Genomic DNA, 25301 nt, shown 5'->3' on the forward strand with positions numbered 1-25301 from the left:
CTGTTGAGCAGGTTCCACCTGATCCGAAAACCCAAGCAGAACACCGCCTCGTTTGACGGCCTGCCATCTGCTGGGTAAGTTCTTCGACATCTATGAACTATCTTGTTTTCCTCACTACCTGACACGTATTTGAGGGGATTTGTCCACACCTCCCCGTTTTCTATAAAAACCTTTTTTATGCTTTTTCCTGATAGTTTTGGGATTGTCTTACCTGCAATTCCGTGTGGGTCTTTCTACTCTTGACGCCCCCCGCTACTACTGTTTAATACCCACCCTCATATTTTGGACCTTCATGCTCTGGACCGCATCCTGGATTAGCACACCTTTACTCCATCTCCACACCGGGCTGTAAGTGTGTAGAGTTCGAGGTTATTCAATAGTTCTTACTTATCTTGAGGATAGCTTACCCCGTGGCTTCCCCTTTATCTCTTCCTTTTTAGATCCGATTTGTGCTTTTATGTACACCCCCCCACTTCTGAATATCCTCAGAAGACCTGAATAGTGAGCAGCATCCTTGATACTAAGGTACGATGCTCCTTACATTGTTTCTACCTTTTATTCTCGTTTTTTACACATTTCTATTTCTTCTATCTGACTTTATTAATTTCTTCCGTATCTATTGGTGATTGGGCATTCACTGGTGTATTCCCCTTGACTGAATATTCTCACGGGTCTGTATCCACTATTTTCACCTAAACTTTGATCACCTTAGTTTCGACTTCTCTTTCTTGGGTGCACCTCGATTTCATCCTTCCCCAAGCTCTCCACCAGTCCTGGCCTTACATGTTATCCTCCTATATATCATTTTGACCTTGGGAACGTTTTTGACTCAACATTGTGATTATTACCCGCGGTTTATGCTAATACCTTCCATCAAATTATGAAGTAGATATTATGCCATTGTATATTGACCCAAATGTCTTTGTCTTTATAGCAGTAATACTGATTTGCTGATCTGTTGTTTTTTGTCTTTCCCTTAATGCGGCATCAGGCTCCTTCTGTGTTGTCCCACACGCCTTTCATCTTCGTTGCCCTGATGAAGGTGTAGTTCACACCGAAACGTGCGTTGGCCTCTGTTACCTCGTGCTCCCTGAGCGAATTCATTTATCCCCATCTATCGGAAATGCACGAGTTTACCTGAAGTGTTACCTCCTTCCCTTTTCTTGAAACCCCATATCGCTGAGGCGATTTTTAAACCTTATTGACAAACTATATGTATATTGTTTGTATTTGTATTGCATTTGGTCTATATATGAATATGTCGTCTGAATGAGTGCATGTTTGTTTGTCTTTACGTGTGGGACCTTTATGCATATACCAAATATTTTGTATGTTACATGACCTAACCTTTATATCAAAATCATCATTTGTTGAATATTGTGATTGAAATAAAAACTTGTTCTATTTTTATCTCTCTGATTCCCCTATTATTCTGAGTCTAATTCTGCCCCTGGTCTTTTCTCATCAATGTGACCCAATCCTGGGCCCAATGACATCAGAGTTAGTGTAGACAGTGGGTCTCATTTCTTTCGCCGTAGACCTCCTTGTTCCCTACCTCCCCTGTCTACCCATCCCACACTAGGGACCCCCCTTTGTCTGAGATGATAGGGCTACCTGGTGGCTTTTCCATTGATTTATGCACCTTAGGAACAAAATATAGAAGGGGGATAGTTGGATTTTCCTTTTTAAGATATTGATACTCCTGTAGGTTCAACAGGCCCAAACTATTACACGCCAATAATTTTCCAAAGAAGTTGTCATGAACTTGTTTGAACTTCTGCACTGAGCTTTTTCGATAGCAATCCACATCATTGAGTTGTTCGGCTGCTTCCTCCGTGTATTCTTTTAAGAGCCATAACACTACATTACCCCCTTTGTCCGGATTAATCACTACAACCTGTTTGTTATTGCTGATTTTTTCCATCAGTTGTTGATATTTCCGTTCTTGATTCTTGATTTAGCGTTGGGCTTTGTTGGTTTCCACATATAGTTGTTTGATTTCCACCATCACATGTTCATTAAATAGTTCTAGGGAGTCACGGGGCATAATGGGTATAGATTTAGATTTTTCCTTGAAGTTAGTAATTGGTTTCACACATGTTTCATATCTAGGAGATCTTGTGTTTCAATTTCCGGGCATTCTCCTTGATCAGTGTTTGAATCATTGCTAACTATGCCCTCATTGTCTAAATTATGTAAGTCTTTTAATGCGCTAAGATCTGCCACTGTTAAACTTCGGTCTCCAGTCTTGATCATCGGCTGAGTATCTTCATCCATTGCCTGTGTTGTCCCTTGTGATCTAGCCTTCAGTTTGTGAAACTTATTAATAAGCCTGGTCGAAGCACTACGCTACGCTCGCGTAGTTCGCGAAGTTCGCGCTACTTCGCACTACGCGAACTGCACGTAGCACAGTACGAACACGCGTAGCATATTGTTGCGTAGTGCTGCGGTCATTTTTTGCTTTCTCGCGTTCCTCAACGTCAAGTTGGCGACCGCGAGCAAGCAAAATGACATCCCGGCGAGACTTTTTCCTTGTTCGCGATCAGCAACATCAAGTTGGCGATCGCGAGCATGGAAAATAAACCTCCCGGCGAGATTCCCAACGCAAGGAGGTCAGGTTTCTCATTGCGAGGGGTCGCGTATGCTCGCGACCGCTCGCGATGATAAACTACCAGTTCGCGTTGAGAAAGCTGCCGCTCGAGTAAAAATCTACTCGAGCAGCAGAAAACTACAGCTCGCACTGTGCAAGATGCCATTTTCAATGATTGCACAGTGCCGGTTGCTTGTCCGCACTGTGCAATCATTGAAAACAACATCTTGCATAGTGCGAACATGTTACTACGCAGTTCGCGAAGTGCTACGCGTAGCTCGCGTAGTGCGAACTTCACTTTGCGTAGCTTCGCGAAGTGCTACTTCGCGAACTACGCCCAGCCTTACTTATTAAGTTTCAATTTTCTAACAATTTTATAGACGTCTGCACAGGTATTGGTGTAATCAAAGTCTGTTTCGGGGCAATATGAAAGTCCTAATGAGAGGATGTGTTGTTCTGATGCTTCTAGATGAATATCTGTTAAGTTGATGATGGTATTATTCGCATTGGTTATACTGTCTATTTCAGTGGCCCCGTGGCTGTCAGGGCCTGGTTCTATTTCTTTCTTCATTGCCCCCGTCCTCTTACCGGCTTTGTGTTGCCACTGCTGCCACCTTTCTCTTGCAGCCCTCCTTCGCTGCCGCCTGCTCTTTGTCTTTCATTTTTTGACGGCTTGGCAGCCCTCGGTCTAAGGGTCTCCCTGCGGCTTCTTCTCAGATAGTCCAGTTCTTCTCCTAGGGATGGTTTTATTCCTCCCAAAGCTGGCCTTCCCCTTGTGTTTTACACCTCTGTTTCACTCTCAATGGCCGAGCTGAGGTCAGATGCTGAAGTAGAGGTCGGTCCTCCCTGTTCCTCATTGCATTCATGCAAAAAATCTATTGTCCCTATATATATATATATTACCCACTTGGCGGTCGCCAGTAGGTAGTTATAGTTAGGAGCAAGTTTCCATAAGAAGAGCATTTTTTGTTTTGCTTATAACTTTGGCGTTGTTTGATGAATCATGAAATTTTCCAAACTAATTCTTTGTTCATATCAGCTCCTATGTGGGAAGTTTGGGGGTGATTCGTCAAGGGTGGCCAAGAAAAAAGGGGGGTCCCAAAACGTGTTTTCTCCATGTTAATTTCCATAGGAAACTTTAGACAAGGCTACAGGTGTAAATCCGTAGTTTTTGAGAAATATCGAAATTTACAGATATCAATATTTGGGAATTCTGCCATCTGATTGGCTGAAGCATTACGAGCACGAGCTTGCTGCTTATTGGTTGGGAGCGCAGCGAGCGGTTGCAACTAGGAAGTGTTGGCCGCCATTTTGTGATGGCGAAAAAAGTAGGAAAGAGAACGGTAGGAGCACTGTAACCTTTGTGGGTGTGTTTAGTGTGTGCTATAAAGGGGGTGCAAAGCGAACTACTCATAGCTACCGGTCTGAAAGTGCTGGGTATGGAAATTAAGTGAGGTATTGCGTAGAGTCTGATGCTGCTAAGGTGAGCTGGTGCGGGAGTCGGGGATGAAAGCGTGAGCCTAAACTGCGTGTCTTATGGTGTGAAGTCATGTGCCATCGCCGCTGTGCCACACCTGTCTAAGTAGTGTCAGTAATATTTTATATGTAGTAGGAGGAAGTTTTGTTTGGAACACGGTAATTTGTATATGGTGCTTAGGTGGTGTTATACAGGGAGTGCGAAGGTAAATCAATACGGTATTTGTAAAGTGCAAACTACACAGAAAACGATAATTGATTGGAAGATAAGAAGCATTTGGTACTAAAAACTAGGGTGCACATTAGTCGCGTGTAAAAGCATTTTTGTCATTGGTTAATAAAGAGCAGTCTAAACGTGGAGTACATACGCTTGGATGAAATGTGCAAAGCTCAACCAGACGTGCTACTTGAATTTGGAAGGTACATTTGTAACTTAAAACGATGGTGAACTTTTAACCCGCAGGTGGTGTTAAATGTTCGCGAATATGCTGAAAAAGGAAAGGTTACGTTTAAAAAAATCATGAACTTTTAACCTGCAGGTGTCGTAGAATGTTCCAGAAAGTGTGGTCATAAAATAGGTTGAACTTCTGACCTGTGTGTGGCGTGCAATATTAAGTAGCTTCTCAGATGCAAAATTCAAAAATACCCAATGGAGATATGTTTTTGAATGTGGATGAAGGACTGAAGTATTCTGATTTGTTGTTTACATGTATTTATATGTGGAGCAACAGAGAAAATCGTGCCATTACTGGTTTCATTCTTTATGAAAGCGGTGCATTACATGTACTGTGTGAGAAAGAAAGAATTGCATGCCTGTGTGACATTTGAAATCTGCATACCAAATACAAAGGTAAGGTAGAAATGAGCAAGGTGTGTTATGTGTTCTGTAGTAGTGATTAAGTATTTGAGGTGATATTTTTAAGTTTGAAAGTATTTTTGATTCCAAAATAATATCCTGTTAGTAAAGTGTGATGTTTCATACTGGTTATAAAATATGCATAAAGTTTGACCTATTGTTGTGTAAGTACTTTATATATGTTCAGGAATTTTTCACAAAGAAGAAATGTATTTTGTCATCTTTAAAGGACTGTATGGTTTTGAAAATGAGGTACAGCATTAATTTGGGTTTGTTAATGTATTCAGGCAAGATAAACAAAATGTCCCACGTTTGCAAATTGTACTTTTTGTGGAAGTAGTGGGGAAGCGGGGGTAGGAGATGTACGTGTTATTAAGTTAAAAGTGATAAAACCAAACCCAGAAATGTTATGTGGACAGGTTGTGGTCTCCTTTTTGACAGTGAGAGGTAGATTTGAATATAAGTCTTTGGAGATTACATGGAAAGGAGATGGAGATAGTAAAAGTGATACGTTCCTTTTTGTACGCATAGTTTGAATCATTTGAATATAGGTTGAGATATAATATGAACATGGTTTCTGGTTTGCATTTGGGTATAGTTAATAGTTCATTAGTTTGTGACTAGTGAATAATAAAAAGGTAGATATACTAAAATATATGGTAGTAAACGTATTAATTATTGTCTATTTTTACGAAATAGAAGTGGTTGGGGAGTGTTTCATTAGAAGAGATGTTTTATAAATGTGTGAGAGATAAAAAATAAATGAAAATGTTTGGTATATTTTCTGTATGACTTTCTTGACATTAGTAAAGTACGTCATTACAAGTGATAGTAATTGTCAGGCTGTGTTCCTGTGATGAATATATGTAGGTGTTTAAGTGGTCCGGGTTTTACTGGTGCTCAGTTTCACTATCTCTTTTGAGACACTCGTCAATTTTTTCATTCAATTTAATGTCCTTAATATACACACAATAAAGGGAAGGTATATCAAACGTTTGGGAATTACAACTTTGTTTACTCTCCCCATGCTCTGCTATACACTCTACAGAGTGTTAAAACAACTTTATTAACGTACAGATGTATAGCTAGTAAAAGTGGTGTAGTGCCACTGGGCCCATTTATAAACCGTGCTATGAGATGGTTTATGTTTTACCCGCCAATTTGCTTGTTTAAATACTTTTGGATGATAAGCGTTACGGAAGACACCTTTAAAAATTAAGCCAGAGTATGGGTATGGCGCTACTAGGAATGGTGGCGGTTTCTCTTTGATTTCGGAGGGTTAAGCAATGGCGGGGGTGGGGGTGGAGGAGGTGGGTATGTTGGTGATTAAAACAGACTTTAGTAACGTGAAGATATCTAGCTACTAAAGGTGATGTAGTACCACTGTAACCATTTATAAAGCACCCTATGGCATGGTATATGTTTTACCCGCACATTTGCATGTTTTAATACGTTTGCTGATGAGTGTTTCGGGAGATATCTGTTGAAAAGAAGCCTCTGTATGGCTATAGTGGTGCTTCCAGGTTTGCTGGGGCTCTTTGTTTTATTGCGTAAAGTTAAGCAAGGGCGGGTGTGGAAGTGGTGTAGTGGTACTGGGACTATTTATAAACCGCCTCATGGTATGGTGTATGTTGTACTTGGAAAATTGCAGGTTTCAATACCTCTTGCTGATGAGCGTTCCGGCAGACACCTGTTGAAATTAAGGCTATGTATGGCTATAGTGGTGCTAACGGGAGTGGAGGGGCTTGTTGTTTTGATTTCGTACGGTTAAGCAAGGGAAGGGGTGGGGGTGGGAGAGGTGGGTATGTTGCTGATTATAACACGGACATTTGTAACGTGCATATGTGTAGCTAGTAAAGGTGATGTAGCGCAACTGGATCAATTTATAAAGCACTCTATGGCATGGTATATGTTTTATCTGGATATTTGCACGTTTTAATACCTTTTGTTGCTGGGCGTTCCGGCAGAGACTTTTTCAAATTAAGTCCCTGTATTGCTATAGTGGCTCTACCAGGTTTGCTGGGGTCTTTCTTTGATTTCGAAAGGTTAAGCAAGAATGGGGATGAGGGTGGTGTAGTGGCACTGGGCCCATTTATGAAGCGTTTTATGGTATGGTATACGTTTTTCTCGCAAATTTGCATGTTTTAATACCTTTTGGTGATGAGTGTTCCAGCAAACAGCTACGCAAATCACACAACATTTCTGTGGGTAACAAATCTTCGTGCTGATAGACACTCTTGCACTGTGGTAGAAGGCTGCCAGCTTTGATGGCAAGTTATGAAACATGGTGCCATTGTACATTTAAATGGAAGCTTGGACCATTTCTTTGTTACTATGGTGCAGTGAGGGCTTTAAGTGGGAGAAAAAAACTGGGGGTGCTCTAAAAGGGGCGGGGCAAACCTGTTAAAGGGGTGTGGGCTATCCAAGTAGGGGCGTGGTCTACATGAAGATAACTAGCATTGTGTGCTTAAGAAAATCCCCTCTAATTATCCTACGTTCGGGAAACATCCTCTTTAAAGGATTGCCCTTTCTCCTACAACGTGGCTCACGTAGCATGATGTCTCCACTTGTCAGTAGTGAGCAAAATGAGCATCCGCACATCGATGTGCATGCTCTGACTGCAGTCCAATAAAAAAACAAAGAAAACTTTACTACCTTTGCGAGGTCCGAAAATAGAGCCCGAAAGAGACCCGTTTTGAGTTTTTCTGAAAACAACTGCCGATGCTCAGAGCCGGCCCACCTAAAGCTCTTCATCCATTCATTCTAAGCACTGCACCATCCAACCATCTTTCAATTTATTCAGACATTCCTACCTACATACGTACATACATCTGTCCCTGCATAGATATTCTAAGTATCTATCAGCCCACTCGCCTATGGTAAGCACTGTGCCATCCATCCAGTTATATGTCCATATATTCAAACATACATCTGTCCCAGGACCAATCCTACGCATATATCAGCCCACCCATGTATCCTAAGTACTGGTCCATGCATCCATTTATCCTTCCATTCATCCATATATCCATACACCCATCCATCTAGCTATCCATTCATCCATCTGGTCATCCATCCAGTCACCCTTTATCCAACTATCCGTCCTTATTTTCGTGCACTCTCCACCGCCGATCCTAAATACTGCGTATTATACTCATCCACCCTGCCTCTTAAGGGGTCTAAAAGGCTGGCAATAATCATTGAGAGGCAGATGAAGTTTCTGATAAAGAACAAGAAAGCTTTGAGTGGCTCTTTGTGGACCAGAGTTCACCACCCTTCTCTGGTGGTGTTTTAAACAAAGGTTGATGTAGGGAAAGAAATGTAAAGCAGCTTTTCAGTGTAAGACGTTAATTTAGAAAGATAACGGGGCATATTATCAAGAACGGCATTAAAATTATTACTTCTTTAGTGGCAGGAAACTGCCGCTAAAGCGGCGATAATGGGCTTGATAATATGCCCTTGTCAATTCCCATAGCCGGCCAGGTTGTGGTGTGAAGCTGGGCTCCTATGGGAACTCACAAGGGCATATTATCAAGCTCATTATCGCTGCTTTAGCGGCAGTTTCCTGCCGCTAAAGCGGCAATAATTTTAACTCTGTTCTTGATAATATGCCCCTAAGTGAGCCAGGCAAAGCGTGTGTTTTCGTAGCACTGCAACACCCTGTGAAAGGTGAGAACAGGGTTGTGTTGGAGTTGGCTGCGTGTGGTCGTCTCCAAAGGCGCAACCAGAGCGAAATTTCGGGGGAGGCTAGTTCTTTCAGCAGTAGGCAGAGTAGGGATGTAGGGGCTCTAAAAAGGGGTGGAAAAAAACAGAGCATCATTTACAAGCAAATGGTCTTTTGAAGACCTGTGAAGTACTCGGGTGCTGCTCTGTGTGTGCTATTGGGAAGCTGTCTCAGAGAGTCCGGGACAATGAGCGTTGTGCACCTGGTGGTCTCTCTGTTAATCACGCCACGATGATGCTGCTCCTGTGCTGCAAAAAGAGAAGGGAAATCGTGAGAGAAAATGTCTCTCTTTAAAGGATTTCTTTTCTCCTACAACGCGACTCACCTGGCATGATGTCTCCACTTTTTAGTAGTGAGCAATGTGCATGGTCTCACTGTCTCACTACAGTCCAATAAAAAAAAAAAACAACAGACTACCTTTGCGAAGCCCGAAAATAGAGCCCCATAGAGATCTGTTTCGAGGCCCCCAAAAATAAACTGCCGGTGCTCAGACTCCCTTCCCTTCAATAAAAGCTTTGGGTGCAGTGTTATGTTTGCGAAGTTGTAGATAAAATTGTTAGGCTAATAATGGTAATTTTTCTGTGTGCCGTTTGGTTGATAATATCATCCTAAGTATATAGATTACAATTTTTAAAAATATTATCTATAAAGTTATCTGCGGTGGGTTGCAGAGGGAGTGTGTGGGGTGGTGGGGTGCGGAGGTGAAAAGTACAAGGTAGTGCAGTTACATGTAAATTGTAAAGGTGTATGCAAATAATTAAATAAATATGTGCTGTATGTTCTATGGCACTACCCATCATCCTACCTCTCCCCTGCCTTGGTGCTCCATCACGTTGCAGCACTGCCTCTTGAAGCCGTCGTAGCATTTATATAATTGTATGTTATTATTGCAATATATTGAACTGATGTAAAAAATAATTGAATCTTTTTTTTTTCCAGAAAATTATTTTGTTTGGATAAAAAATTGAAAAAGTGTTTAAATTACTTTATTAACATACAGATGTATAGCTAGTAAAAGTGGTGTAGTGCCACTGGGCCCATTTATAAACCATGCTATGAGATGGATTATGTTTTACCAGCCAATTTGCATGTTTAAATACTTTTGGATGATAAGCGTTACGGAAGACACCTTTAAAAATTAAGCCAGAGTATGGCTATAGTGGCGCTACTAGGAATGATTTCGGAAGAACTGAGAAAAAAAGACAAGAAAAGAAGCATTTATATTTGCAGAAAAGAAAAGATTTTCAATTACAAAAAAATGAGAGCACTACACAAACAGTTTCTTCTGGTAAAAACACTAGACAATTTCTAAAAAAAATATTACGAACATTTAATGAAAATAACATCACACAAAGGAAAATGAAGAATTTTTCAAGTAAGGAGAAGGAGACTTCAATTTCAAATACAAGGAAAAGAAAACATGATAAAGAAACAGTATGTGTTACCTGGAGACAAAAACAATGTCAAGATATTCGTCAGAGACTTTTTCGAACTAGAGTGATTCAGAATTTAATTTGAACATGCTGCAAATATAAAAAGAAAGTGCTGCAATTCAAACAAAAGCAGCGTATCGAAAGTGTAGTGGAAACTGCTTTTACTTTAAAACAGAAGTTATTCATTGTGATTTTGAAGAGGATCAAAGTATTAGATAATGCAATAAAAGTGTTGAAAGAGAAAAGTAGAAGAAAAAGATTTGAGAACAGAACCAACTTTTGCAAAATCTTTAGTGGACATTGGAAACATACTTCTTGTAGTGAGCCTTTTTTTAATGAGGAAAGTTACTTCCAGGAAAATAGTTTACCATTTGCACTTGATACTGGAGGTCGTTGCTATGACGTTCAGGATGGTTGTCCCCTTCCAAAAGAGGAATTGGTTGGTAAAAGTGCAGAAGAGTTAATAGTTGAAGAAGTGCAACGGAAACGTACACAAGCTCCTGTGTATAAGTGGGGTTGTAGCAGTATTTGTAGTATTCAACAGGAATCTATTGATATAATGCTCAATTTGCTACGAGAATATACACAGAAAAGTATTAAACAGAAGATTAAGTTGTTGCAAGGACTAGATCCATGTAATGTAAGAAAATATACTGAGAAACATGGGCATTCTCTGGCTTGTCTTTCAAGAAAAGTGTATAAAAGTGTTTTTCATCACTTGAGGATGTTAGCAGTACACCATTCAGAAATGCGGAAGTTTGTAAGGAAACTGTACTATGTAAAAAGTCCTGCATTATGTTTAAGTGAACTGAATACAGCTCTTTTATATGGCTCTTTATTAGATGTTCAAGAAAAGTGTGATGATATTGAAATGCGATATTTTGGTTCAGAAGAGCAGTCAATAGAAAGTGAAAGTTTGACAATTACAGATGTTGAAGGAGATGGGAAAGTGATTAGCACTGATCAGTTTGAAGAAGAAATTGGAAGGTTTAATGTAGTGGGCTCTGAAATACCAAACTATGTTTGTGTTTGTTGTCGACGTACTCATTATAAAAGTCAAACTAGGAATGTTGATTTGTATTTGAAAAGTGAAAAGGAGAACAATAGTAAGTGGGAAGAATTTGCAACTTACTTGTTGGTGGAAGGTCGATTTGAGTTAGGTAGTGATCAACGTATATGTAAATATTGTTACAACAAATTAGAAGAGAACAAAATGCCTGCTAGAGCAGTACATAATAACTTAGAATTAGTAGCTATTCCGGAGGAACTGGCAGAATTGAATACATATGAGTTGGTTCTAATTCAATCTGTTCATCCTTTTCAAACAATAATTAGGATGGAGCCTAAAACAGGTAAACTGCCACCAACAGACTTGCAAAGAGGGCTGAAAGGAAGAGTGGTGTACTTACCTTTGGATTTTAAGAAAAATATTGAAACTATTGCTGGTGAGAAAGAGGAAAATGAGGCAGTAGTCATTCTAGTAAATGGTGTACCAACAACAAGTCGGAAAATATGGCAAGAATTTGTGGATGTTAATAACGTTGAAAAGGCTACCTTATATCTTATAGAGAACAATATTTATTACAAAACTGTAAATGTGGATGAACAGGTAATAAGTTTAGAAGATGAATGTGAAATTACAAGTGGTCAAATAGAGAAAGTGGACAAGTCAAGGACTGAAGAGATTTATGAACATTACACTATATGTCCTTTGCGTTCAAAAGAAGTAATAGGAAGCAGCATTGAGTTATTTCAAATTAAAAAAGCACAGAAAACTCCAATGAGTGTATGGGAGAAGAGTTTAGAAGCTCGTTGTTTTCCACAGCTGTTTCCTACTGGAGAAGGTGGACGATATGATGACCGACCTGTACGTATTCCAGCTTCAGACTATCGGTCAACAAGATTATATTCTGAAGATCCTAGATTTCGACAGTGCATTCCATACATATTTCACCTTTTGTTTGAAAGTGATTTATCTTCCCTGTCATATGCAGTGAACCACATACTTAAAACTGGAGTTCATCAATCACTTCTTTCTGCGAAAGAATTTGTGGAGAAAGTTGAAAAAACAGATGAAAATTTAGAAGCACAGTTAATCAATTTGATGGCATGTCAACGTGGAACAAATGAGTATTGGTATCATCGTCATGGAGAACTCAAGTGTATGTTACGGAAGTTAGGTACACCAAAATGGTTTGTCACAATTAGCTGTGCAGAGTAAGCATTTGAAGATTTGCTTGAGTTTCCAAGAGAAGTGAATTCCAATAATAAAAATGTTGAAATAAAGACTCCTGGTGAACTGTGTTCATTGGATACTGTAAATGTGTGCAGATATTTTAATCATAGGTTTCAAGCTATGATGTCTTTTATCTGCAATAAAAAGAATCCACCTCTTGGAGAAGTTACCGATTTCTTTTGGAGAAAGGAGTACCAAGCAAGAGGTGTACCTCATATACATATGCTACTATGGGTCAAGGATGCACTTAAATTTGGAACTGATTCTGATGAAACAGTATTGTCTTTTATCAAACAGTATGTGACATGTGAGATTCTGAGAGAAGAAGGAAATAGAAGCTTGAGACAGCAAGTTTTACGTTTCCAAAGTCACTGTTGTGGAAAGTACAGCAGAAGAAAATAAAAGTTTAAAGGAAAATTTTACACCAAATATCGGTTTGGTTTTCCACGTCTAGTCATTTGTAAAGGAAGAGTAAATACATTTTTTTCTTCTGTAAGGCACACAATAACTCGGAAATCTCCAAAGAATACCTACAACTTAAAAAGAATAGAAGTGTCAAAGTATATCAATGACTACAATCCCGTCATTTTAAAAATGTGGAATGTGAACATGGACATCCAGTATGTTGCAGATAACTCAATTGCTGTTGCCCGTTATGTTACATCGTACATAACAAAATCAGCAAAAAACATAGATGAAACAAATGTGGCAATAAATTGCCCAAGAGAAAAGCGTCAGCAAAATATTGTAAAACTTTACTTTGATAATGCTTTCCCAGCGAGAAATTGGATCCTATGAATGTTCAGACCGCTTGTGCTCTTCAAGTTTATATTCAAAGTCTCAAGGAATCATTTGGGTAAGTTTAGGTCTTGCCTGCTCACGGAATAGAGTGTTGAAATCATTAGAAGAAATTGAATACTTAGCAGCAAATGAACCAGACAGTACAGACATTCTTAAAACTAATATGTTGGACACATACTATTCAAAAAGGAGTCGACATCTGGAACAGCTATGTCTGTATGAAGTACTTCAACATTACAGCTTCAAAAGAAATGTTAAACAGAATTTAAAAGAAGGAAAATATGCAGTAGTTGGATGTCATGGTTGTTTAGTAAAACATGCAAAGGGTAATCTTATAAACCACAAGAAACTCAGTTGTGAAACTCCAGATAAGCGAGAATTGTACTATTTAGCACTTCTCCAACTCTTTAAACCATGGTGTAGTGAAAGTGAATTACTTGGTGACTTTGACTGCTATGGAGATTTTTCTAATGCATGTAAAGATAGCATTGCATGTACAATTTTCCCTACATATTTAAAAATGTTGAATTATGAAGTTGAACAGGAAAGGACTATTACAGCTGAAATAGCTAATGAAAGTTCTAAAGATAGTCAAAGTAGTGGTCAATTTAGTCAAGATCCTCTTGGACAACCAAAACTGGAAAATGAAGCAGCAATTGCTATGCATGAAGTCGAAATTGCAATGCAACAAGCACATGAGGAGAATATTACATTGGAAAAGTTAGAAGAACAACTAAATGTTGAACAGAAAGAAATATATGTACAAGTGAGAGAACAGTTAGAACATGGTTTGTTGCATGAAAAAAAGAATGTGCGTGTTCATCTTTTAAATCTCTTCTGATCAGTGGTCAAGCTGGGACAGGTAAAAGTTTTTTAATTAAAGTTTTGACCAGTAATCGTAAAAAAACTACTGGTTCACAGCTCCAACTGGATTAGCTGCACACAATGTTAAAGGAGTTACTTTGCACAGATTACTGATGTTACCAGTTGAGCATGATAGTAAATCACAATATCAGAAGTTGTCTGGAGAAGCTTCTCATGAAGTGTCAAGAGTGCTGAAGAAAATGAAACTATTAATTATTGATGAGGTAAGCATGGTCTCAAACTTAATGCTTGCTTTTGTACACTTAAAATTGCAACAGGTATTAAAAACAGATTATGACGTTCTCTTTGGAGGAAAACATTTAATTGTATTTGGAGATCTGCTACAACTAACACCTGTAAAAGGAGAACCAGTGTTTAAAACTCTTCTACATGAAGACACAAAGAAATCTCTGGGAAGTATTGGAAATGTGAATCTGTGGTTAAATTATGAATATAAAGAACTCACTCAGAATATGCGACAAGCAAGAGATGAAGATTATGGAAATGTTCTAAAAGATGTAAGAATTGGTGTTCTAAGCAAACATGGTAAAGAAGCTTTTCAAAGTCGTCTACTAAAGAACTTGTTTACAAATGAAAACACACCAGCAGAAGTAATGTACAAGAAAATGAAAGAAAAAAGTCTATAGTTTGCTTAATGCCTACAGTGGAAGAGTGTTATACATTTAATAGAGAGTTTATGAAATTGGAAAATGAAGAAATAGTTCACATTGAAGCTATTGATAAAATCGAGCATCAAGGAATAACAATTCTTCTTTCAGAAAAACTACGGACTAAATTGGATTCTTTGGAAAAGTCTGTATCAAAAACTGCTGGCTTAGAATTGTTTTTAGATGTATGTTTAAACTGTCGGGTAATTTTGAGGCATACTCTGAATGTAGAAGAAGGTTTAGTGAATTGAGCAATGGGGAAAGTTGTTGATTTTGTGAAATATCAAAATAGAAATGGAATTGAATTCTTGAAAGTTAAATTTCATCAGATTACAGAGGTAAGACAGATTGCGCGTTGTGGTGTACATTTTTTGCTTGAAAAAGACTTGTATGTGCATAGAAAACAGTTTCCCTTCTGTTTAGCATATGCAATAACTATTCATAAATCTAGGTTTAAGTGTAGATAATGCTTTGATAAATGTAGGAAGAATTGTGTTTAAAGAGGGAATGGTATATGTTGCATTATCTCGAGTTACAACGTTGTCTGGTTTGCATTTAATTGATTTTGATGAGAACAAGGTTAGTGGTGATGTTAATTGTGTAAGAGAATATAATCGTTTGAGAAGGCTTTATGCTCCGAGTTTAGGTGAATATCCTATTTATGAGAAACATGTTGTGTGTTAAAAACGCAAACATGGTGAAGAATCAAATATGGTTGGAAAGCAGAAACAAAATCAAGAGAAAAGAAAAGATGTAAAGAAGCAGAAAATACAAACAAGTGATGATGTTGTCGGATTCCAATTAGAAAATGCTTCTGGTGTCAACTGCTATGGTAATGTTATTCTAAACGTTATATTTTATCTTGAAGATGTTTATGGTGAAATTATGGAAAGTCAGGAAAAAAGATTATGTTTGGCACTTTATAATTTATTTCAAGAATTGAGAACTGATAGAAGTAAGATCCATTCTGCTTCTGGTATTCTCCAACAGTTGGATACATGTACTGGATCTTTAACGTTCAGTGCTAATATACAACAAGATGCACAAGAATTTGTGGTAGTTATGCTTGAAGTACTAGAAGATGAAGGAATTCAGATTGAGAGTTTATTTGGACTCAGTTACAAATGGGAACATAAATGTGAACAGTGTTCGTTAACTTCAAGCACTATAGTTGACAGAGAACGATTTCTATATTTGACAATACCTGACTGCAAATCTGTACCATTTTCCAAATTACTAAAAGAAGCAGATCACAAGATGATCTGTTCTCGTTGTAAATCAACAATGCTATCTACATTATGCCTACAAAGATATGGAAAATATTTGATTATAATGCTACAACGCTGTAGACCAAATGGAAGAAAAGTGGAAACCAAAATTAAAAATGTTGTTGCTAGTCACGTATCTATTTCTGGAAGAACGTTTGCAACAGTTGCTATTGTTTTCCATGCTGGAAGTACTACCACAAGTGGACATTATACAGTTTATTTAAACTGTAATAATGGTTGGAGTCACTGCAACGATACACACTTGGAAATGAAACTGAGATTGCCTTATGAATTACCCAACTCATACTTTATATTTCTGAAACAAAGATTTTAGATACACCATTCGGCTTCATGGGAAGGTGTAAAGATACTTTAAGGAATGCATACTGGATGCTTTCAAAGCGAAATTTTTGATACATTATTTGGTGTATTGGGAAAATGTTCATAAAAACTACGAAGTAAAGGTAAGATCTGAAGATTGGAAATAGTATTAGATGTGGTATTTGTGTTGATTTTATATCGTATTTGTGAGAATTAGGGATTTGTTTTTTTTTAACATTCTAGTTGATAGTTTTTTTTCCCCTGCTGTTTATGATGAAACTACTCTGACATCACTGTGAATAGTGAAGTTAAGTAGTAGCTGATGACAGCAAAAAAAGGGAGAAAACTTGTTTTCTGAATGTTAAATTATTTTGTATTATTTAAAAACTCACTGTAATTTGTGAAATATATTACATTACATAGTAGTTTTGCAGTTTATTTTATGTAGTTGAAAAGATAGAAAAAACAGTAGTAATGACAAATAGCACAATAGTAGTTCGATATTTAAAAAACCTTTGAAATTCACTGAAAAAACCATAGGTTTTACAGACGTTATAGTTAGAAATTTGCATTTAAAAAACCTTAGAAATTCACTGAAAAAACCATAGGTTTCAGGGACGTTATAGTTAGAAATTAGCATTTAAAAAACCTTAGAAATTCACTGAAAAAACCATAGGTTTCAGAGACGTTACAGTTAGTTGGACATTTGACTCATATAAAACCAGAGAAATTTGCCTGTTATAGTTAGTTGAAATAACTATAACTCGCGCGCTCGCAATGCACTGCTGATGATGTCACTTATTATATCACTCATGACATGGTCAGTGACATCACTCAATACATCTCAAATTACATCACTGATGACATCACTCATGACATCATCCAAGTGATAGTCGGACACACCTCTTCACACTCTAATATAACCTTTAATGCACCCACTCTAAAATACACACTACCATTTTCGAAACCATAGAGACACCAATACCAGATACTAGATACCCATCCACTGATTCCTATCTATATATTGAGAGCCGGACATACACTGATACAGTCACTCATACATGCTGTCACTCATCATTACATCAGTATAATATCCACTCATACACCTATACATACATTCACACAGTGCTACTGATCCATAGAGTTACTCACACATTTACTCAGTCATGCCAAATTCAATCACACACCTATGTACTCACCTATGCAGATATATACACACCACCTGACTTATTTATACTCACACCACTTCCCTTATTTATATAGATACTATCACATACTTACTCTCTTATACAATCACTAATACCAGTACACATTTGTATATGTAGACACTCTTGCAATCACTCTCTCTCACGTATAGTCAATTATACTCCCCAACACTCACATATACTGTCTAAAAACATATATAGTTACTCACATATATACAACTGAGACATCAATTCACTAATCAACACACCTGTACACACAGTTAGCTACCCATACAGCCCTTCCGAGATGCAGTTTTGAATGTATAGAACCAGTGAAACAGCTATTCAGACATGTATGCACAGAGTCAGACACCCCCCACCCACCCAGATAGACACTCAAAAACCCATACAGATACTCATACAAACAATCAATAACCCATATAGACAGTGATGTAGCTACTCACCAACCTATGCACCTGCTTACACACCAACTAAGAGACTAATAGAGACATTCACACAGTTTAGTCACTAATCCATGCATTCAGTAACATACGTTCAATCAGTGACTTATAGAGTCAGTCATGCATCTACTAAATAATCCATTCAGGCACTTATACATTGACTCATTCTTCAATAGACCTTGGCATAGATATATAAGAAAAATGTTTACAGTTTACAGAAAAACACATTCACTGGATGATATCATCAGTGATGTCATCAGTGATGTCATTTGAGATGTAATCAGTGATGTCATGAGTGATGTCACTGACCATGTCACGCGTTTCCCCATGCATTTTCCCATAGGACCTTTAGTCGAAGCATTTAAAAAACCTTACAAATTCACTAAAAAACCATAGATTTCACACATGTTATAGTTAGGAATTAGCATTTAAAAAAACTTGCAAATTCACTGAAAAAACCATAGGTTTCACACATGTTATAGTTAGCTGGACATTTCACTCGTAAAAAACCATTGAAATTCCCCCGTTATAGTTAGTTCAGCTAACTATAACTCGCGCGACCGCAATCCACTGCTGATGATGTCACATATTACATCACTCATGACATGGTCAGTGACATCACTCATGACATCACTCATGACATCTCAAATGACATCACTGATGACATCACTGATGACATCATCCAGTGACTATGTGTCTTTCTGAAAAATACATATTTTTTATATATGTATATCTAAAGGTTAATGGAAGAATAAATAGGTAAATAAGTGTCTAAATGGATGTTTTTCTTTGTAAAATTAATTGTATAACTGACTTATTAACAGTATCTTAGTGAATACAGTGATGTAATATGTGACGTCATCAGCAGTGGATTGCGGTTGCGCGAGTTATAGTTAGCTGAACTAAATTCTTTTTAGATTTTGGCTTTTCCTAATGTTTTCATGCTATTGCCCCTGAGGAAGAAGTCGAATGAACTTTGAAACGCGTTGGGCGCTGCAAAATTCTCTGGTGCGAAATGGCTGGCCTCCTTTGTTAATAAATCAACGGCAGACGAGTGCATCTGGATATGCTTGGGCATTTTGTTTATGAATTCATTACGCGGCAGCCCTACCACGCCAGATTGCACCATCTCAGAAATAAAGAGAGGCTGCGAGGGAAACCCTTCCCGTTCGTATCGGCGCTACCGTTGTGGCTTAAACAGGTCAGCGATCAATCCAGAGCCTTGAACTTGGTATACTTTTATTCTTGCTATGAAACAGAAGGAGCCCACTCAGGGTAACTACACTATCCAGCTTGCACCTGGGCACTCAGCCCTACCCACTCAGGGCGGAACACTATATAATTGCAGGCTGGCTTTTCCTAATGTTTTCATGCTATTGCCCCTGAGGAAGAAGTCGAATGAACTTTGAAACGCGTTGGGCGCTGCAAAATTCTCTGGTGCGAAATGGCTGGCCGCCTTTGTTAATAAATCAACGGCAGACGAGTGCATCTGGATATGCTTGGGCATTTTGTTTATGAATTCATTACGCGGCAGCACTGCCGCGCCAGATTGCACCATCTCAGAAATAAAGAGAGGCTGCGAGGGAAACCCTTCCCGTTCGTATCGGCGCTACCGTTGTGGCTTAAACAGGACAGCGATCAATCCAGAGCCTTGAACTTGGTATACTTTTATTCTTGCTATGAGACAGAAGGAGCCCACTCAAGGTAACTACACTATCCAGCTTGCACCTGGGCACTCAGCCACACCCACTCAGGGCGGAACATTATATAATTGCAGGCTGGCTTTTCCTAATGTTTTCATGCTATTGCCCCTGAGGAAGAAGTCGAATGAACTTTGAAACGCGTTGGGCGCTGCAAAATTCTCTGGTGCGAAATGGCTGGTCGCCTTTGTTAATAAATCAACGGCAGACGAATGCATCTGGATATGCTTGGGCATTTTGTTTATGAATTCATTACGTGGCAGCCCTGCCGCGCCAGATTGCACCATCTCAGAAATAAAGAGAGGCTGCGAGGGAAGCCCTTCCCGTTCATATCGGCGCTACCGTTGTGGCTTAAACAGGACAGCGATCAATCCAGAGCCTTGAACTTGGTATACTTTTATTCTTGCTATGAAACAGAAGGAGCCCACTGAGGGTAACTACACTATCCAGCTTGCACCTGGGCACTCAGCCACTCCCACTCAGGGCGGAACACTATATAATTGCAGGCTGGCTTTTCCTAATGTTTTCATGCTATTGCCCCTGAGGAAGAAGTCGAATGAACTTTGAAACGCGTTGGGCGCTGCAAAATTCTTTGGTGCGATATGGCTGGCCGCCTTTGTTAATAAATCAACGGCAGACGAGTGCATCTGAATATGCTTGGGCATTTTGTTTATGAATATATATATATTATATATATATATATATATATATATATATATATATATATATATATATATATATATATATATATATTACCTACTAGGTAGTTATAGTTAGGACCCTCTTACCATAGGAAATCCGCAAAATTCTATTTTGAATAACTTTGGCGCCGGTCGACGAATCCTCGCCAAAGTTTCAAAATAGGTGGGGCGCTGCGCTCCGCTCCTACCCTAGAAGTCTCGGGGGGATTCGTCAAGCGGGGGCAGAGATAAAAGGGGGGTCCCAAAACGCGTTTTTCCCATGCATTTTTCCATAGGACCTTTAGACAAAGCTACAGCCCGAACGGCTGAACAGAGTTAAATCAAATTTGGCAGAGAGGTAGTCCTCAGGTCAAGGAAGTGCCTTTTGTAGGTTTGGTGTAAATCTGTTCAGTAGATTCTAAGAAAATAGCCTTTAAATCAATATATATATCTGAGCCAGCTTACGGTGCGCTTACGGTGCGCTTACCGTACGCGTACGGTGACGTGCGCGAGCGCGATTCTGATTGGCTGATAGATCTTAGTAAACATTCGAATCGGTCGAAACCAGGAAGCGGCGGCCGCCATTTCGTGTGTTTCAGTCAGAAAAAAAAGGGTGATAACTTAAGAAGGGGGCAAGGAAGAGAGTTACAGACCCCCTAACATTTGAAAGGGGGTCAAAGAAGGACAGAAAAGTACAAAAAAAACATTTATTAATTTTAAAAAAAATCGCGGGGTACGCGTACGGTAAGCTCAACGTACGCGTATGGTAGCAAAAAAAAATAAAAATGAAATGAAATGCAGATTTAAGTGTTTAGATATTAGGGGGCTCTAAAAAGAGCCGTTGTGTTTATGAAGTGATTTTTTAGTGGTACCTACAAGTAAGTACCGATGCAGAGTCTAAGGTTCAAGAGGAAGACTCTGTTCCCTTCATCATTGAAGTGCACACCATCTCCTCTATAAATGTCTTGCATGTCGTAACGCAAGTTGTTGTGGTAAATGGAACCCATACCATAGTCTCGGAGGAAAGCAGAAACAGATTTGTTGACGTGCTTTCTTGCTTTGTCAATCTGTGGACAGAAATGATTGGACCAGTTCCATTTTTGCCTTTGGCATCTGTTAGAAAACACAAAGGCAGTTTTAGGGAAAAGTGAAAACAGTTGTGCAAAGGTCTCCTTCATAAGCATTTCCAGACCTACCCCAGTCAAAGTGCCTAGGTCATTGCCACCACAGTGCACTATTATGAGGTCAGGGTGTTGGATTTGCATGAAGGATTTCACCAATGGAATCAATTGGTGCCACTTTAACCCTCTCTGACCAATCCATTTAATGTCTACATTTGGCAAAGCAAGGTCTCTCACCATACCTGTTTTCTCTGCATTCTTTTCACTCCAGAAGACATAGCTGTGCCCTACAATCCACACTGTGAACATCTTCAAAGGAGAACTGGATGCACTCAGGAGGTGTAATTCAGTAGAATGGTAAAAAGAAATGAAAGACAGTTTGGAAATGGAGGCATACATATATATATATTTTTTTTTAAACTGATTGGCTGTTTGATACCATTCTACAATAAAAACTAGGCTGTATGTGTAAATTTATAGAAGCATGTTTTCTATTGGTACAGAAAAATGTGTTACCAAAGAACAGTACTATGGATTTGCTGTTAGGTTTGAAAAGTCAAGCACTCCTGCTCTTTGGAAATGAAACATTGTTTGGTGAACTTCTGACCTAACTCTGCACAGCAGTGTTTCAAGAGCTGTTGCTATGGTAGCAGGCAGAAGTCAAGTTGGGGGAAGGGTACTAGGCAGAAGTCAAGTTGGGGGAAGGGTACTTTTGGAAAAGGGTTGGTTTTCAACCAATAGAAATGTGTGATTACATTTGAAAAAAAGGGGGAAGCACTGAGATTTGAAACTTACATGTATATGTGTGGAAAAAGAGAGGGAAACTTTGCCATTATCTGGTTCTGCTGAGAGGAGAGAGGTCTACAGAACAGAGATCCTGGCTCTGATAATCTGCTGTTTGAGTGCCACATTTCTTTCACAACTAACTAATTTTAAAGGTGAGTTTAGAGTTTGAGAGGGGATGTATATGGTAAATTAAGAAATGAATAATAGAATTGGAATTCCTTTTGTTGAAGTTGTGTTTATCATTTTCTGTTTTGGGAGAAATTTAAATGTGAGGAACATGTAAAATAATATGGACTATGTTTTCACGATAAATTAAGGTGTACTGGTATAAATAAGGAATACTTTAAGGGTTTGAGGTTGCACTCAGTACTGCAAATACATTCAGCATCAGTAAGGCTGGTTGCCCTTGCTGGAGTGTAGTCAGTCACCCAGGCTACACATGTTGTTGGTCTCAGAAAGCTGTTTGGTATTGCTCTGGTGATTTTACATTTGCATTAGATGGAAAGGGGGAGGTATTTTTTTCTGCAGAAGCAGACTCTTAGCACACAGCCAGCTGCATATCCTGTGGAATCATGCATAGTAATCACAACCGAGTGGGGTTTGAGGTTTCAGTCAGTAATGCAAATACATTCAGCATCACTAAGGCTGGTTGCCCTTGCTGGAGTGTAGTCAGTCACCCAGGTTACACATGTTGCTGGTCTGAAAATGTTGTTTGGACATGTGCTTTTTTAAGAATCTGAAAAGTGGATTCATAATGTGTCAGACTGTAAAAGTACTTATAACTTGCCAAAAAAAAGAGTAGTAAGTGTGCTTTCAAATTGGCAAAGAAATTTCGTTTTGTGACTAATATGAAAACATGACTCTGTGTGCAAATAGGAATTACAGGCAGAGATTTATTGTGTATTGCTCTGGTGATTTTACATTTGCATTAGATGTAAAGGGGGAGCTATTTTTTTGTGCAGAAGCAGACTCTTAGCACACAGCCAGTTGCTTATCCTGTGGAATCATGCACAGTATTCACAACCGAGTGGGGTTTGAGGTTGCAGTCAGTAATGCAAATACATTCAGCATCACTAAGGCTGGTTGCCCTTGGTGGAGTATACTCAGTCACCCAGGTTACACATGTTGCTGGTCTGAAAATGTTGTTTGGACATGTGCTTTTTTAAGAATCTGAAAAGTGGATTTAAAATGTGTCAGACTGTAAAAGTATTTATCACTTGCCAAAAAAAAGAGTAGTAAGTGTGGTTTCAAATTGGCAAAGAAATTACGTTTTCAGACTAATATGAAAACATGACTCTGTGTGCAAATAGGAATTACAGGCAGAGATTTATTGCGTATTGCTCTGGTGATTTTACATTTGCATTAGATGTAAAGGGGGAGCATTTTTTTTATGCAGAAGCAGACTCTTAGCACACACCCAGCTGCTTATCCTGTGGAATCATGCACAGTATTCACAACCGAGTGGGGTTTGAGGTTGCACTTAGTAATGCAAATACATTCAGCATCACTAAGGCTGGTTGCCCTTGCTGGAGTGTAGTCAGTCACCCAGGTTACACATGTTGCTGGTCTGAAAAAGCAGTTTGGACATGTGCTTTTTTAAGAATCTGAAAAGTGGATTTAAAATGTGTCAGACTTTAAAAGTATTTATCACTTGCCAAAAAAAAAGAGTAGTAAGTGTGGTTTCAAATTGGCAAAGAAATTACGTTTTCAGACTAATATGAAAACATGACTCTGTGTGCAAAGAGGAATTACAGGCAGAGATTTATTGCGTTATGCTCTGGTGATTTAACATTTGCATTAGATGTTAAGGGGGAGCTATTTGTTTATGCAGAAGCAGACTTCTAGCACACACCCAGCTGCTTATCCTGTGGAATCATGCACAGTATTCACAACCGAGTGGGGTTTGAGGTTGCACTTAGTAATGCAAATACATTCAGCATCACTAATGCTGGTTGCCCTTGCTGGACTGTAGTCAGTCACCCAGGTTACACATGTTGCTGGTCTCAGAAAGCTGTTTGGTATTGCTCTGGTGATTTTACATTTGCATTAGATGGAAAGGGGGTGTTATTTTTTATGCAGAAGCAGACTCTTAGCACACAACCAGCTGCTTATCCTATGGAATCATGCACAGTATTCACAACCGAGTGGGGTTTGAGGTTGCAGTCAGTAATGCAAATACATTCAGCTTCACTAAGGCTGGTTGCCCTTGCTGGAGTGTAGTCAGTCACCCAGGTTACACATGGTGCTGGTCTCAAAAAGCAGTTTGGACATGTGCTTTTTTAAGAATCTGAAAAGTGGATTCATAATGTGTCAGACTGTAAAAGTACTTATCATTTGCCAAAAAAAAGAGTAGTAAGTGTGCTTTCCAATTGGCAAAGAAATGTTGTTTTTTGACTAATATGAAAACATGACTCTGTGTGCAAAGAGGAATTACAGGCAGAGATTTATTGCGTATTGCTCTGGTGATTTTACATTTGCATTAGATGTAAATGGGGAGCTATTTTTTTGTGCAGAAGCAGACTCTTAGCACACAGCCAGCTGCTTATCCTGTGGAATCATGCACAGTATTCACAACCGAGTGGGGTTTGAGGTTGCAGTCAGTAATGCAAATACATTCAGCATCACTAAGGCTGGTTGCCCTTGCTGGAGTGTAGTCAGTCACCCAGGTTACACATGTTGCTGGTCTGAAAAAGCAGTTTGGACATGTGCTTTTTTAAGAATCTGAAAAGTGGATTCAAAATGTGTCAGACTGTAAAAGTACTTATCACTTGCCAAAAAAAAAGAGTAGTAAGTGTGCTTTCAAATTGGCAAAGAAATTCTGTTGTGTCCCTAATATCACACCATGACTCTGTGTGCACACAGGAATTGTTGACAGAGATTTATTGCGTATTCCATTGCTGTTGCTCGATATGTAACGTCTTACATTACTAAATCTGAAAAAACTGAATTGAAAGAAATGTGGGAAGAGATTTCTCACGAGAAGACTGTCAGTAAGAAGCTGTACAGTTTCAGTTTAAAGATGTTATCGCATCGAGAAATTGGATCCTACGAATGTTCAGATAGGTTATCTTCTGCAAGTCTCTACTCGAAATCACGAAGAAGAATTTGGGCAAGTTTAGGCCTTGCAGCAATGAG

The sequence above is a fragment of the Triturus cristatus genome, chromosome 2_2 (genome assembly GCF_964204655.1).
Source record: "Triturus cristatus chromosome 2_2, aTriCri1.1, whole genome shotgun sequence".
Lineage (NCBI taxonomy): Eukaryota > Metazoa > Chordata > Amphibia > Caudata > Salamandridae > Triturus > Triturus cristatus.